Genomic DNA, 14,794 nt, shown 5'->3' on the forward strand with positions numbered 1-14,794 from the left:
TGATTTAAAAGTGCCTGGCAAGAGACCAAAGGGATGACCAAAGCAACACTGGCTGGATACGCTGCACAATGATGTGAAAACTGCTGGCATACACCCTGATCAGATCTACGACTGGGTGAAATGGTGCCAACAAACCCCACCATCAAGCAGGACAAATGCTGAAGAAAAAGAAGAAAAAGAACATTAAACCCATTGTGTATTGTGTGTATGTTTTTGTATGTCATCTTGTTTGGCTGCCTTGTCAGGAAACTATTTGGAAACCATTAGCGACAATTGAAATCCAAAGTATCATTTCAGCATGTACTTATTTTTCTAAGTTTCCTTTCCCCCCATTAAGGTTGTTGATTTCTCCAGGTATTTCAAAAACATTAGACCTCACACACACATTCTGGTAAAATATAATGGCAAGGGCTTCTGTTGCTGCCTGATATAAGTGTGTAATGCATGCCAGTTAGTGTTATGTTACAGTTTTCTTTGTTTTGAACGAAGTGCAAAAAGGTGGGTGCTAAAATATTTTATTGAGAAAAGAAAAATGCTTGGGTACAAGGTGATATGTTGAATATTAATATTCTACTCACACTTATTTTGGCAAGATATACAAGAAGCTTTTCCTACAGTTATAACCATGGGGTATTATTGCATATTGATGGCCAGTTCTGGTTTTTATGCAGAAAAGGTTTTTTTCATCAATAGGAATTGATAGTGGGAGGTTGTCATAATCCCAAAAGATGGCTTGATGGGAGACTGTTGGTGACTCAAGAACTGCTGACTACAGGCTTATATGAAGAATACGTTTCCCTTCTTCAGACATCTGCTCTCCACAGCTGGATATGGAAGGATGAAGTGAGGCATGTGAGATGGGTAGGGACAGTAGCACAGTGCCACTGTGCTACTGGCCTTTTAAGCAGAAGCTGGATGGAGGCTTTTAAGCAGAAGCTGGATGGCTATCTGTCGGGGATGCTTTCCTGCTTCTCGGCAGGGGGTTGGACTGGATGGCCCATGAGGTCACTTCCAACTCTATGATTCTATGATTTTTAATCTTGTGAAGTCCAGGCCCATATATCATGGGAAGAAGGTTCATGATTATCTTTAACATTTGCAGGTCGAGCTGCTGCTAAAGGCACAAGAGCAGTTAGGACTTTACACACCCAAACATTTAGCAGGCATAGGAGCACAGGAAGGCAGATTTACTCTCCAGCTCAGGGGCTCCACAGTGTTAAGACCTGTCTATGTGATCATTTCACAGACATGTCTAGTAGCCTGGGCTTGTTGTATAACAGACTTGAACCTGTCATGTTTGGTTCAGTGAATAAATTGCTGTCCATAGACCCCAGGGACTTGGTTTGAAATCCCAGTTCAATCCTGGGAGTGGGGGTTGTGCCACTTCTGTTCTTTCTTCCTGGTTCCCCTATCCTGTTTATTAAACAAACACACATTTGATGGCAGTTTTCATTTTTGGGATAAATATATTTATGTAATTCTTGCCCATTGACCATCATGTAGAACATTTGAAGGAAGGTTGGAAGCAAATGTGCTCGTTCACCACAGTGTACCAGATAAAAGCCTGAATCTTCTTCCTCTCCTGTAGGGAAAAACAGGATACCATTTGCTTCCTAGAAACAGATTGAACGTGTGCCTATAATTCTGTGAAGAAGAACTGGTTTCAAACAGATATTCTGGCATGTACAATATTACAGGGTGTTGAGAGATACCTTGTGAAGGAAATAAAGTTTTGCAGTGGGATTATTCCTCTTTTAAACACAACAAAAAGTTCTGTGGCATCTTGAAAACTAACAAATGTATTATAGCATGATCTTTTATAGACTGTAGCCCATTTCATCAGATCTCTAATATGAAATTTTATTGTCTTGAAATATATTGCCAATGAAAATCACAAATTATATATTCTGGTAAACCTGTTGTGACAAGTTAACAGGAACAGAGGGTATGTGACTGGGCAGAGGAAGTTGCAGATTTAGCTATGTTAGTGTGTTTGAAAGGGAGAGGTGAGGAATTTGCCCCTTGAGCATCGAAAGCAGCTGCTAAAGCGGGAAGAAAGAAGATAGTGAGTGGGTGGTGTCTGAGTGCATGTAAGAAGGTTAATGAGAGGAGGAGAAAGGAGGTGAAGAAAGGCAGCTTTTAGCAGATCTCCATTAATTTGTGCAAATGGTCCCGGCACTGCTTTCTCTCCTCAGGGGTTGCATATAAGATTATACACTGGAGGCTTGATTTCACAGTGACAGTTCAAAGAACTTGACTGCTGCACACTGAGGCAGGAACTTCATCATACCCTTAATGATGATTATATCTGGAGATGGGTCTGTAGGTGGGGCAACATTGGCTATTTATACGTTTTTTACTTTAATCTCCAGATTCCCCACTTAGTGTGTTCTCAAGTAGAAAGTTGTAAGAGGGCAAAACTGTTCCCGTCTATATTGTAAGGCACGTTAAGTTTGTTAATTGGAGTTAAACTATATAAGATGGTCATCATCCTAGGGTGAAAGTAAAGTAAATCGAGTGCCATGATGTGCTGTACTGAGGGGGAATATAACAACAACAATATACAAATGATAGCTCTCTGCATATTTTGGATATAACCATTTACAATCTATTTTTGGTTTCATGCTGAGATTGTAATGCCTTCTGTTTTTACAGACTTTGACTAACGTAGGTGCAGTGTGTGACAGGAAAATACCTTCACCTCCCAATACTAGGTAGACAGTACCAAGATTGGCTTATCCCATCCTGAATTTACTTGCCTCATACATCCCATGGTGAGGCTGCTGCTTGGCAAATGAACATCTAACTTCATCAGCCTCAGCCTCTTTGCCCCTTAAAGTGAGCTCATTCTAGCAATAGCAAGGTAGGTATCATACAGGGTTACCTATACAGGAACACAGTGAAAAATTATTTCTCACATGATTGCATATGCTTTCACTGAAACAGGAGCATTTGCAAGGATGCAAGCAGGGGCAGGGAAGAGAGCAGAAGCAAGCCATATGCCTGTCTTAAACAAGCCATTTATATAATCTAACAGAATAGTCTAATGCATTTTTAAAAACGGATTTGTTTCTAATATCTGCTGAAATGTTATTTATCATTTGGCTGTATGATACAGATCAAACAGGTATCCTGGGTTAGAGAGAGAGGAGCTCACACTGGAAGCTCTTTGGTTGTCTGAATGGGCTCTGTCCCATTTCTAGAGCCATGGCAGTCCCTGAACTGTCTGTCTTTGTTCATCTCATTTGCCATTTTGTCCCTCCCAAGGTGCCTACATCTTATTCATGACTGAGCAACCTGCAGATCCAGGCTCTGTCCTCCAGGACCACCCTTTCTCTTCCTTTTTTGCTTCCATTAATTGTCAGTGTCTGACAGGGAGCGTTGGTGCCTAATAAGCTGTGCAAGGGGCAATTCATTCTTGGCAGATTTTAACTAAAGTGGATTGACGGAACACACAATGTTTTCACCCTGAGTGGAGAAGGGGGCGTCTTCTATCTGCATTTAAAGTGGCTGCTGTTCGCATCAGGATCCCCAAGGGCCAACCCAGATAGGCTAAAATTGTGCATCAGGGTTTTAAAAAATTAATATTGGACAGAGGGTCTGTGGGGCACATGGGGGAGGAATATTTGACAGTTGCCTGCCCAGCTGTGGTTACATACTAATAGTTCTGTGGAAGAAATTCCCATTAGGGCCAATGGGGACTTGAAGCAAGACATGTAATAACAACTGTATACAAGGTAGTTTCCATTATGATTCTGCTGGTAGTGTGGAAAGGTTAAGCTTTTCTTCCCAGTGTGGTGCAGTACTGATAAAAATTATCCCCTTGCCCAGACACCCAGCACCCAGCTTTTTTTTGAAAAGCTTTCCACTGAAACAGTTAGCATCCTGTCCACTGTGGCCTGCCATTCCACTTAGAACTGTTCATACTGGATGAGGTGAGTTCTTGACATGGATGAGAGATTAAACCTGAGAATCAGTTTAAAATGCCCTAAATGCTGCATTTATATTATTGCTGCCATAAACTGTATGTAAAAGCTCATTGGGTTAGCTTGAGCGTTCCTGGGGAAGCTGAGGAATTGGAATTCTCTTTAAGTAAAAACACATCTGCAGCCTCTTTCAAACCCTCCCCTGTTTTGTAACTTATCTATATCCCAAGATTTAAAAAAGCCAGAAGCTGTGGAGAGAGTAGAGGGGTCGTAGCTTATTTTGGGTCTCCCTGGATGGACTAAGCTACGTATTGACTTTTACCACTCAGGGAAAGAGATGGTTCCGCTTTTTAAAAACTAAGAGTTAAGGTACAGGATTGACATCAGCCCATAGATAAGTTGACTGAGTTTTGGAGGGTTAATTTTTGACTAAAGTTTCTAGACTTATACATGAACACATGGGATAGTCTTATTTAAATTGTTCTGACAGTCTATTCTCCCTTTATTATTACATTAACCATATATGATGGCGAATCACTTCCCACACACACCTTAGAAATCATTATTGTTTTTTATTTTTCTAATAACTGAAGTTTTCCATCTTCAACTGAAGAAAAAGGATGAATTTCTCTGTACAGTATATTTCTTTTGCCACATACCTCTTGCAGGGACAGAAAACCTTTAACATACTGTCAGGACCCAGGCTGCAGAGCACCAATAACCATGCACAGAGACCAGAATCTATCTAATATCTTTATTAAAGGAATATATAAAGTCAATAAAAACAAGTGGAGAATATAGTTCAGAAGTAGACCTTTCAGGAAAGGTCAAATATAGTCCAGGAAAACAATGTCCAATATGTGATATTAGAGTCCAAAGTTATAATCCAATAACCGAAACACACACTTTGCCAAGCAAAGTGTGGGGAAATGACAAGGTCCTTTAGTCCAATGGAGCTTGACAACAAGGCTGGAAACAAACTAGATTCTTGGCAAACAAGACTTGATACGTGGCAACAAGAAGCAAGAAGCAAGAACAAGGTCCGTGGCGAGGTCCGGGGAACAAGGCAGGCTTGAAACTAGAACAAGGTCCGTGGCAAGGTCCTGGAAACAAGGAACTGGAATAGCGTAGTCCACACACGATCTCACTCCTGAAGCTGACGAATTGACTCCGCAAGGATCTCCTTGCGGTAAAACAGCTATATAGGATCTTGTTTTCCCGCCAAGGAACACTTTCCCTGGGGAACAAGAAGTGAAACCCAAACTGTGTCCAGATGCATGACTCCTTAAGATTTCCCAAGGGAAACAGGCTTAATCAGCTAATTGTCTGGCAGCGATTCTGGCGCTTCGGCGATTCGCCTCCCTAGCGCCTCTATCTCGATTATAATTATCCTTGCGAGAGAACGGGGGAGAATTCTGCCCAAGGCTTGTTTGGCTGACTTCTTGAGGGCAAACATCTTGCAGGTGCAGGGGCTCCGATTCTGGCTGAATCGGTGGGAAACCCAAGTTTTCCTCTTCGTCTGCCACAATAGTACTAGGAACGGGACTACATGGCCCATGAGACATCACACATACTTAAGTTAGGACACATGCAAACTTGTATCCTGAATTTTGGTTCAGTTTTTGCTCCAGAGGACCCTTTATTTTTGTACACTCTCGTCATCTATGCTAGACGGCTTTCTTGCATTAAGACCTTCAGCATGCTGAGACCTAGACAGAGTCAGAGATGCTATGTTTTAAGATATACCTCCCAGAAGCTCTTCTTGAAAAGCTGTTACTGGTGCGCTTATATTCTCTTTTTGAATGGTTCTGGAGTTGTGTTGATATGGCAAAAGTCTTAAATAAAAAGGCAACCAAGCGTCCAAGAGGAGGGCTTTCCCTTAGTCTGCCTATATTCACAAACTGCTGGTGGGCGGGAGAAGGATCTTATTTGCATGATGGGATTTAAGAAGACATTACTTTGTTTTATTTTAGGGTTTCTCTTTTAGGACTCTTGTGCCATGACCCCTGAGGGTACAACAATACAAAGCCTGCTCATGAGATTTCATAGGGACTGGAGCCTGAGGGCAGCAGCAGGGTGAAGGGACAGGAATAAATGACAGAAGGAGCCTTTCTCTAACAGATGTGGCCACTCAAAAGGAAGCCTGTGCCCCATCTATCACTCCTGCAGATGAGGGCTTTCCATGTCCCCCTCCTTTGTATAGCACTAGTTAAAAATTATCAATGTGAGAAGGGAAACATGGAAGAAAAATAGTGGGGGTGGTTTGTGGCCCAAATAAAATATGCTAATTCTTTGCTTTTGTGGTAGATTATCCTCACTTTCCAACACCTTCTATTCTTTACCTTTATGCCATGGTATGCACCAGCTAATTCGTAGGCATAAAACAATTCAGAAGAATTATTTGGGGAAAAACAAAGGTTGTCCTTATGTTTTATGCCTATGGATTCCACTTCATTTCACAGCTACTGCCCTATGCTCTGGAGTTCTCCTTCTGCAATGCAGTGCTGGAAGATGCAAGTAAAATCTGATCTAAGCAATCATTTAATAAACTTGATTGACCCTTTTTTGGAGATTAGTTAAGGTAGAGAGACTCCTTTGGCTTGCTCCATTGCAAATTTTAAGGGCTAGGATCTCTTCTTTGTAACAATTGATGAGTAAGTTTATGAAACCACATATTGGCAGAATCATATAATGGTTTAGCCAGCTTTATGTTCCTAGCAAGGTTTGGAAAAGTTAGTCTTTTGGGACAACCAGAATTTCAAATTAGCATGGCTACTGGCACATCAAATTTGTTTTCATTGGATTTTCTCCAAATATGGAGACTATGTTTTGAAAGGACCATCTTAAAGTATACATTATGTGACAGACACAGAATTTACTTTATGGCACCCTATTGGGGCAGGGGGAATCTTAATTATTTTTCATTCATAGGGAGTAGTATAGGACTTCATTGAAAATTTTTGTGAGTTGGAAGTTAAATGGATAAGATTTTTTAAAGTTTGGTCTATTACTGGCATCATATCTCTCTCTCTCTCACACACACACACCCTGCATCCACTTGTACAGAGAACCTATGCCTAAGAGGGTGTCCGTAAGTGCAAAGTCTTGCATGAGATTCAAAAACTCAGTCCTGAGAAATACTGAATTCTTCGGAAAAGGCTGAAAGAGTTATGTATCCACTGCACATAGCCACACCGGAAGCCTGGATGGATTAGCTATGCAATGAAGGAATATCAGTGGCAGAGTTACTTCTCCCCACTGTCCCTGATTGTATGATGAACTTTAGTGATGCTTGAAAAGGCTATAACAGGTAAATACATCCTATGAACAGCACTTAGCCTGACATCCCAGATGGAAAACATCTGCCACCAAAACTGGTTCCATAGTTTCCTGCTGAAATATGAACAGCATTGCAGTGCAGGACACTTCACTAACATAGTCAATTGTCTCATCAATTACTAGTCTAAATGCAAATTACAAAATACAATTGATTGACAGAGACAGTTTGCTGTCAATTATACATTGAACACCCCCTGTATCAATTAATTGGTTTCAAGCTACCAAAGTGTTGTTGTGTGCCTTCAAGTCATTAACAACTTATGGCGACCCTAAGGTGAGACTTTCCCAAAGTTTTCTTTGCAAGATTTGTTCAAAGTGGGGCTCTCTTTGCCTTCCTCTGAGGCTGAGAGAGTGACTTACCCAAAGTCATTCAGTGGGTTTCCATGGCTGAGTGGGGATTTGAACCCGGAGCTATAGTCCAAATCTCAGTGCAGTACACCACACTGGCTATCGACCAAAGGTTTAATGGGCTTTTTATTATTCTTAGTTACAGAGCTTGGAAAATTGTCTTAAGAAGAAAGAACATACCGTAATGATACTAAAGCTGTCTATAACTGCACTGTCTATGGGATGGTGCTCTGGGACACTCATCAAATGGATTCATCGTGTCATTGTATTAATTCTTAAAAGTAACTTTCCATGTTCTGCTCAATTAAAGCTAGTTTTAGGCAGGGATATGTTGAATCTAAAGGGAGAACGAATATGTCTCACTAAATCATTCTTCTTGTTGCATCAATTACATACCACGCCCCAACTTGATATTAAAAGCTCTTATAGGCACGGTTATCTCTGTCTACCCACATTTCTGCCATGTTTTGACTTCAGTTACTCCCTCCATCTCAACTCTCAGTTCACTTCTTTCTTCTTTTTATGTTCTTTGGTTGTAGTAATTCTATTACTGTATATTTGGGACATCTTTCAGGAGAATTCACACCCTAATTATTCTTTCCCACAGTCTGAATTGTGTTTTTATGCTCTTCATCTCCTTTTATTTTCTAACTCTGTAAATGTTTGCCCACCAATACCCACAAAGCCAAATGTTGTGAAGAACTTGCTGAAGCTATCTCAGTTATCCCCTGCCCTTTTTGCATAAGAAGATTAGCTGAGCTGTGTGACATGTGCTGGTCATGATTTCACATGAACCACCTGATTTTGGAAGTAGAAATGACCTCTAGTTTTCTGAACATCCCATCGAAAAAAGAGCCATAGTGTGCTTTCTCCCCCAAACTCTGGTGCCCCAAGAGGAGCCTTTCTTTGTCTTTCTTTCCATTCTATACAAATGGAATGTCGTAAAAAGTAGCAAGATATACACACTGCTTTAAAATTGTTCAGAGAAGGCATTTGTAGAAAGCACATTGCAGCTTAGAGCTCTATCTGTGGATTGAAAAGTTTGTGTCAACCAGACCTGAAGACTTGGTATCTTGAAGAGTTTGCATCAACCAGAAATTCAAGAAATGTAGATGACGGAAATGAGGTTGTTGTACTTTGGACATATCATCAAAAGGACATGACTCACAAGAAAAGACCATCATGCATGGTAAGATAGAAGACTGGATGTCAGGAAAAGAACACATTCCAAATGGAAAGACTTAATCAGAGAAGCTACATCCCTGAGTTTGTAAGACCTACGCAGAGCAGGATGGTTGGGTGACTTGAAAATGTCTCATTCATAGGGCTGACCTAAGTCCAAGGCAATATGACAAATAACCACAAAACCTTTCCCACAATTACATATATATGAAAAAACTAAACAAATGTACCTGGTAAATTTATACTAATTGCTTGGGTCCCACAGATATAGAAATCTCTGCCAAAAAGTGATATGGGAGCTCCTAACTGACCATAACATCTTTGGGGAGTAGTGGCTTATTTCTGTAGCTATTGTGGCACGTTTTATACTATTAATGTGGGTCTGCTTTTTTCCGTTCACATGTAAAGAGCCACACAGGGTTTGACTTAAAGTGCAAAGTGTGTGTGTGTGTGTGTGTGTGTGTGTGTGTGCAGTCAAGAGTCCTGAGCACTTTCTCCTTCTGCCTGTTACTTTCCACTTCTCCGCATTGCCTGAGGCAATTCCCTCCAGGTGGAGTTTGATACTATAGGTGAACTTGGTAAAAAGGATGTGTGGCCATTTTGTTTACATGCCTATTTTATACTTTTCATACCTATCCTCACTTTACATATTGTCAGTAGATGTGAGCGTATGCATATGGCGCCTTCAAGTTGTCTTCTGACTTGTGGCAACCCTATTAAATCAAGGCAAAGAATATCATAATTGGTTTTGCCAGTTCCTTCCTCTGAAATGTCACCTACAACAACTGGTACTCATTTGAGGTCTTCTATTCAGACTCTGTTTAGCTTCCAAGATCAGGTTGGATCTAGTGTCTTTAGAGTATTTAGAAATGTTAATTATCTTCAGCCTCCTCAGTATGGTCCTGAGTCTTATTCACTCAGTTCTGGTTATTCTGCATTAAGGCTACATGTGTTTCCATTGCATTCCAACCTGTCTTCATAATTTCTTTTTCAACAATGTTAAATTTTGTCCCAACAGATTCTGAACACCAATTGCTAGCATACAAATGATATGACACATTGCATTCCTACCTCCCTTTGCATCCAGGAGAATTTTTGCTCTAAAATAAAATTTTACATGGTTTGATTTATCTTGCAGTGTTACAAAGTACCATAAGGTGAAAAGCAAACAAACAAAAGCTTGTTTACAGAGCTGACAATTATTTCTGTTCTGTTTTCTCTAATCTCTCTTCTTCCACTGAGCTTCATATGTACGTCATTTATCCCTGACTAGCAGATGGAAAGCAAGAATGTGTTACATTTGCAATTATGATTCTCTGTAGCCTTAGCTTGCTTCTGACCGTTGTCAGTTTTCTACCACGTGTGCCTTCTGGACTTCCTTGCGAGTCCCTATGCCCTTCAGTTTCTTGTTTTTGGTAGATTCTCTCCCTCCCAATTAAAATCACCATCATTTGGCGAAACATTTCCTGCTTCTTGTCGATTCCTTTGGAAACTTGTAAATAGTCTAGAAGGCATTATGCTTTATTTTTAGCTTCTTATGCCATAGCTCAACTTTCAGTTGTTGTTGCCAGCTTTGTATGTTTTGTTGCTGTTTATTATATAGAATTTGCGTTTTTCTCAGAGATAGGCTGCTTGTAGAAACATTTTGGAAAAAACTGTGGGATGCAAAAGCAAGTTGATGTTTCTTTTTAGAATAATGGCTGACCTTCTGGATACTATAACAAGAACAGGTGGTGTAAATACAATTATCATGCAGCAAAATTGAAACAAAAATGAACATGATATGTGTTCTTGGTAGGGAAATATTTGAAGTTGTGCTTAAGTAAAATAACTTTCAAGCCTACTACTCAAATACTAAAATTAGTATAATTAGTATATCTAATCTTGATTTGGAGTGCCAGAGTAATGTAGTGATTTGAGCGCTGTACTGTGTCACTGGAGACTCGGGTTCGAATTCCCCTTCACCCACAGGTCACACACTTTCAGCCTCAAAAGAAGGCAAATGCTACTCCTCTCTGAAAAAATCCTCTGAAAAAACAACAACACTCTGATAGATTTGCTTTAGGATTGCCATAAATTAGAAACAACTTGAAGGCAAACAACATACACTCCGTCTTAGATTATGCCAGCCCTTTTTTTCTTTGTAGAATTGATTCAGAATTTCCTTGTAATTTTCAAGAAGTACTTTGACATGAGTGCTGGGGATTATAGTCTTTGAAACAATCTGGGGAGTATCCACATTACATAGTTATAACTGTTTGATTTCTCTTTAACTGCTATGGCTCCATCCCACCTAGTGTTTGCAACTAATTCAAGGAGGATAGACTAGTGCTCACCAGCAAGGAGACCTAAGTACTTTGCCAAACTACAAATTCCAGATTTTTTTGTGGGCTGAAGTCATGTTACTTATAGCTACTTTTGTAACTAAGGAGAGAATCAATCTATGTTAGATATGTTTGGTTACATAATAGATTGGTCTGGCCATATTTTTCTATTCTAAGATAGCATTTCCAGAACAAATAATTACATTAATGATATTGCTGCCTGCCATCCTCAGTAAATCACCTGTAGTTATGTGGGAGCACCATGCTTTGAAATCTCTACACTGCTATGTTTATCTGATGTATTGGGCTATAGATTAATTACTTCTGCTTATAATAAGTGAGACTCTTTCAGAGGTGAGGGTGGTGGAATTGACTCAAGTGTGAATGCCATATATTTCACCTGGTCATTTCTCCAGAAAGAAAAGAGCAAATTCAAAAGGTAGCATACTTGTTACACATATGCCCAAGGACATGCTCTGGGAAAAATGTATGGAAAGAGAAATCTGGTTTTCCATTTTTTGACACTAGCAAACCTGGCTTATAATATTAATTTATTGTGATATTCCAGGTACAGAGCATTTGGAGCCAGGAAGAAGCTCACCTGGGATGGTTTCAGTTCAAATCTTTCCTCCAAGCAAATTTCCTAGCTAGCCTTAAGCAATCCCTTCCCCTCCCCAACCTCCTGGCAGGCCCCTCCGGTAAGTTTTTTGGGAAAAATGGGGGGCTGGAGGGGAGGGGCGCCCTCCCGCTCCTTCAGGCTTCAGAAGCCCAAAGAATTCGGATGGCTGTGTGGACGCAGTCCCAGGGTCAATCCCCACAGGCACAGCACCTGGAAAGATCTAGACCTTAGCTTAAGATTGGGATTTTTCCAGGTGTCAAATTAATGTGCAGCAAACTGGAAAAACACAGTTTTCTCTGCATTAATTCACTTTTACTTGAGGCATCATTTGGATGCTTCAGGTAAGACCGAGACAAGTCCTGTATTTTGGGCCTGTTTGGAAGGGCCTTCAGTCTTCCTAATACAGTTGACTTTCATTTAACTGGAAGCAACTGGAACTCTCAAGCAACTGGCAATGTGTTTTTATAAAATTGTGTTACATTAAGTTATGCTTGCCTTTATTGTCTTTATTTGCTTGTAATTATGTTCTAAGTAATAATTTTGTTTTTATATGTTGGGATTTTTTGCTATTATGTTTGTATTGATAGGACAGAATATAAATAAGGTTTATTATTACTACTAGTATTACTTACTGGTGTTGTAGGTAAAGGTAAAGGTTTTCCTCTGACATTAAGTTTAGTCGTGTCCAACTCTGAGGGTTGGTGCTCATCTCCATTTCTAAGCCAAAGAGCCAGCGTTATCAGTAGACACTTCCAAGGTCATGCGGCCGGCATGACTGCATGGAGTGCTGTTACCTTCCCGCCAAAGCGGTACCTATTGATGTACTAACATTTACATGTTTTTGAACTGCTAGGTTGGCAGAAGCTGGTCCTATGGGGTATAGTATGTATAGTATGGGGTAAAGTATTAGTTCGGCCTATTTTTAGTAGTAACTTTCAAACAACCAGAAACTGTATTTATCTGATGACTACCAATCCCCATGTGTTTTGATTAATGGAGATTCTACTATATAAATATCATGACATGGTGGTTTCTGTATCAGTGAATCTGCTCTGAGTTTCTGTCCACACTTTAAAGAAGGCGTTCATGAGGGTGAGCTTAGAGGAAAAAAAAGATTAGAACCTTGAATACATTTCAGGCTAAAACCTGTACTCCACTCCCACTGACAAGGAAGCTGCCAAAAACAAAGAGTATCTGGTTGTTTAGTTGGCCCCACTGATTGTGTGAGCCAAGGGGGAAGTAATTGGGCAGCGTGGATTGTCCCATTAGCCTTGCTCACAAGTGATACAGATTGCTTTCTTAAAGATGTCTGAATGGCTGCATTATACGGACCATGTTTATTGCCTTGTGGAGACCTCCCTTTCAGACCAGATTGGGTCATCTCCTGGGCCCCTGCCTTTCACTCAGTCCAGGTCTTCCGTTGAATATTTGTTATTGTTGTTATCTTGGTGAATGAGGGGTTTTGCCACGGGTTCAATGGAGCTTGTGCTGGCCTAGAGTTCATGAGAACTCAGAGACTAAACGAGGAGGAGATGCACATAACAGAGGGATTAAGAAGGGGGCTCTAAGACAGTAACACAGTCTGCGGCAGACTGCTTTTCTGAGTTTGAATTAAAGTTCACAATGTGTCACTTGCCGCTCTTTTGAAAGCCACGTCGAGTGATGCGGGATGCCATTCTGTCCTTGCAGTTGTACTTAGCACTGTTCTGCTTCCCGTCTGCTTCACTTAGCCTCTCTTCTTTATCCTTCCATTCAAGTAGCATCTCTTACTCTTCCCCCCATTCAGGTTTTCCTTTGCTGTCTGCCCCTTGTAAGACTTTGTTGCCTTCAGCACCATTCATCCCGTGTCCTCGGTCCATTCAGGTCCCTGCTTTCCTTTGCTCCATTCATATCCCACAGCCGGCCTGGCCAACCAAGGGGCTTCCCTTTTTTGTCTTCTGCAATCCCCTTACACATCTGACAGTTGATAAGGCATGGTATTTCGAGACAGGTTATTGTGCTTGCCCTCCTCAAAGCCTCCCCATTTTTTCTCTGGGAATACAGGGCTAAATTTAGAATCATATATTGAGCAACCTGAAACGATTTCTTAACAATGTAGTCCAGCATGGCAGGATAAACTTCTAAGTATTTTACAGGCATTTTTGTAGCTTCCAGATGTATGTTATATAAATCTAAGAAATATAGGTGTGGGTGAGAGAGCATATTTCTCTCTCATACATTCTCTTAATGTGAACAGACGCTGAGCAATTGCCTTTGTCAGAGGCAAAGAGGGTAGCTTTAATTCCCCGGCAAAGGAAAGTTAAGGTGAAATCATTTGTCTGACAATTGTTAGAAATGTGACAGTGTCAAAATAAGATATGGGTTCACTTAGGTAAAATCAATGTGGTATATTATATAAAAAAGGAAATGGTGAGATTTTAAGCTATATTTTGTTAATTATCTGTAGATCTTAAGGGTGGTTTTCAGTAATAAATGGTTTATAAGGCAGGTTATATTGATCTTTTTTTTTAATCTTCTCCAAATGGTTCTGCACACAGTGAGAAAAAGAAGGCAAGTCTTTGATATATTGGGCATTCAAGTGCTCACTTCATACATACAGCCTGGGGATAATGTAACAAAATGTTGTATTCACTTTGCTTTTTGTTGCATGAATTGTCACAACATTATGGGGTAAATCTGCACTTTCTTTCCAGAGTCACTTTTCCCTTCACTCAAACCAACCTATAATGCATACTTGTAGAACTAATTTTTCAGAACTAGTTCAGTGACAGAAAAAATGTGTATTTGTATGGGACATGGGATAAGCCTTTCTTCAAAATAACCTAATATTATATCTGTTTTTGGGATGGTTGTTTCTTCCATGCATCATGTTTTATTCTGAAGAGTCTTAAAAAGTGTTTGGGAGGGTGTAAGTGTCTGCAAAATGTCAGTCTGATTTATATGTGGACTCTTTGATCAAAGGACTTCCTTTCTTGGACAGAGAAGCTGTCCACTCCAATCTGTGTACAGACTGAATACTCCAGCCCCATTTAAAAGATTGGGGATTGGGAAGAACA

The 14,794-nt window shown here is 40.3% G+C and overlaps 1 protein-coding gene across 9 annotated transcripts in view; it reads left to right on the forward strand.

The window, feature by feature from the left end:
* The window catches only part of rhbdl3 (rhomboid like 3), a 143,410-nt gene that overhangs the window by 37,394 nt on the left and 91,222 nt on the right, over positions 1-14,794 (forward strand). For 2 of the 9 annotated variants that reach the window (XM_062971017.1, XM_062971018.1), the window contains one exon: positions 11,688-11,817. The exons of the other annotated variants lie outside the window; for them this stretch is intronic. The gene's annotated coding sequence lies outside the window, so the exon portion shown is untranslated. The remainder of the gene's footprint in view (positions 1-11,687; positions 11,818-14,794) is intronic. 9 annotated transcript variants of the gene reach the window in all.

The sequence above is a fragment of the Anolis carolinensis genome, chromosome 2, assembly GCF_035594765.1.
Source record: "Anolis carolinensis isolate JA03-04 chromosome 2, rAnoCar3.1.pri, whole genome shotgun sequence".
NCBI lineage: Eukaryota > Metazoa > Chordata > Lepidosauria > Squamata > Dactyloidae > Anolis > Anolis carolinensis.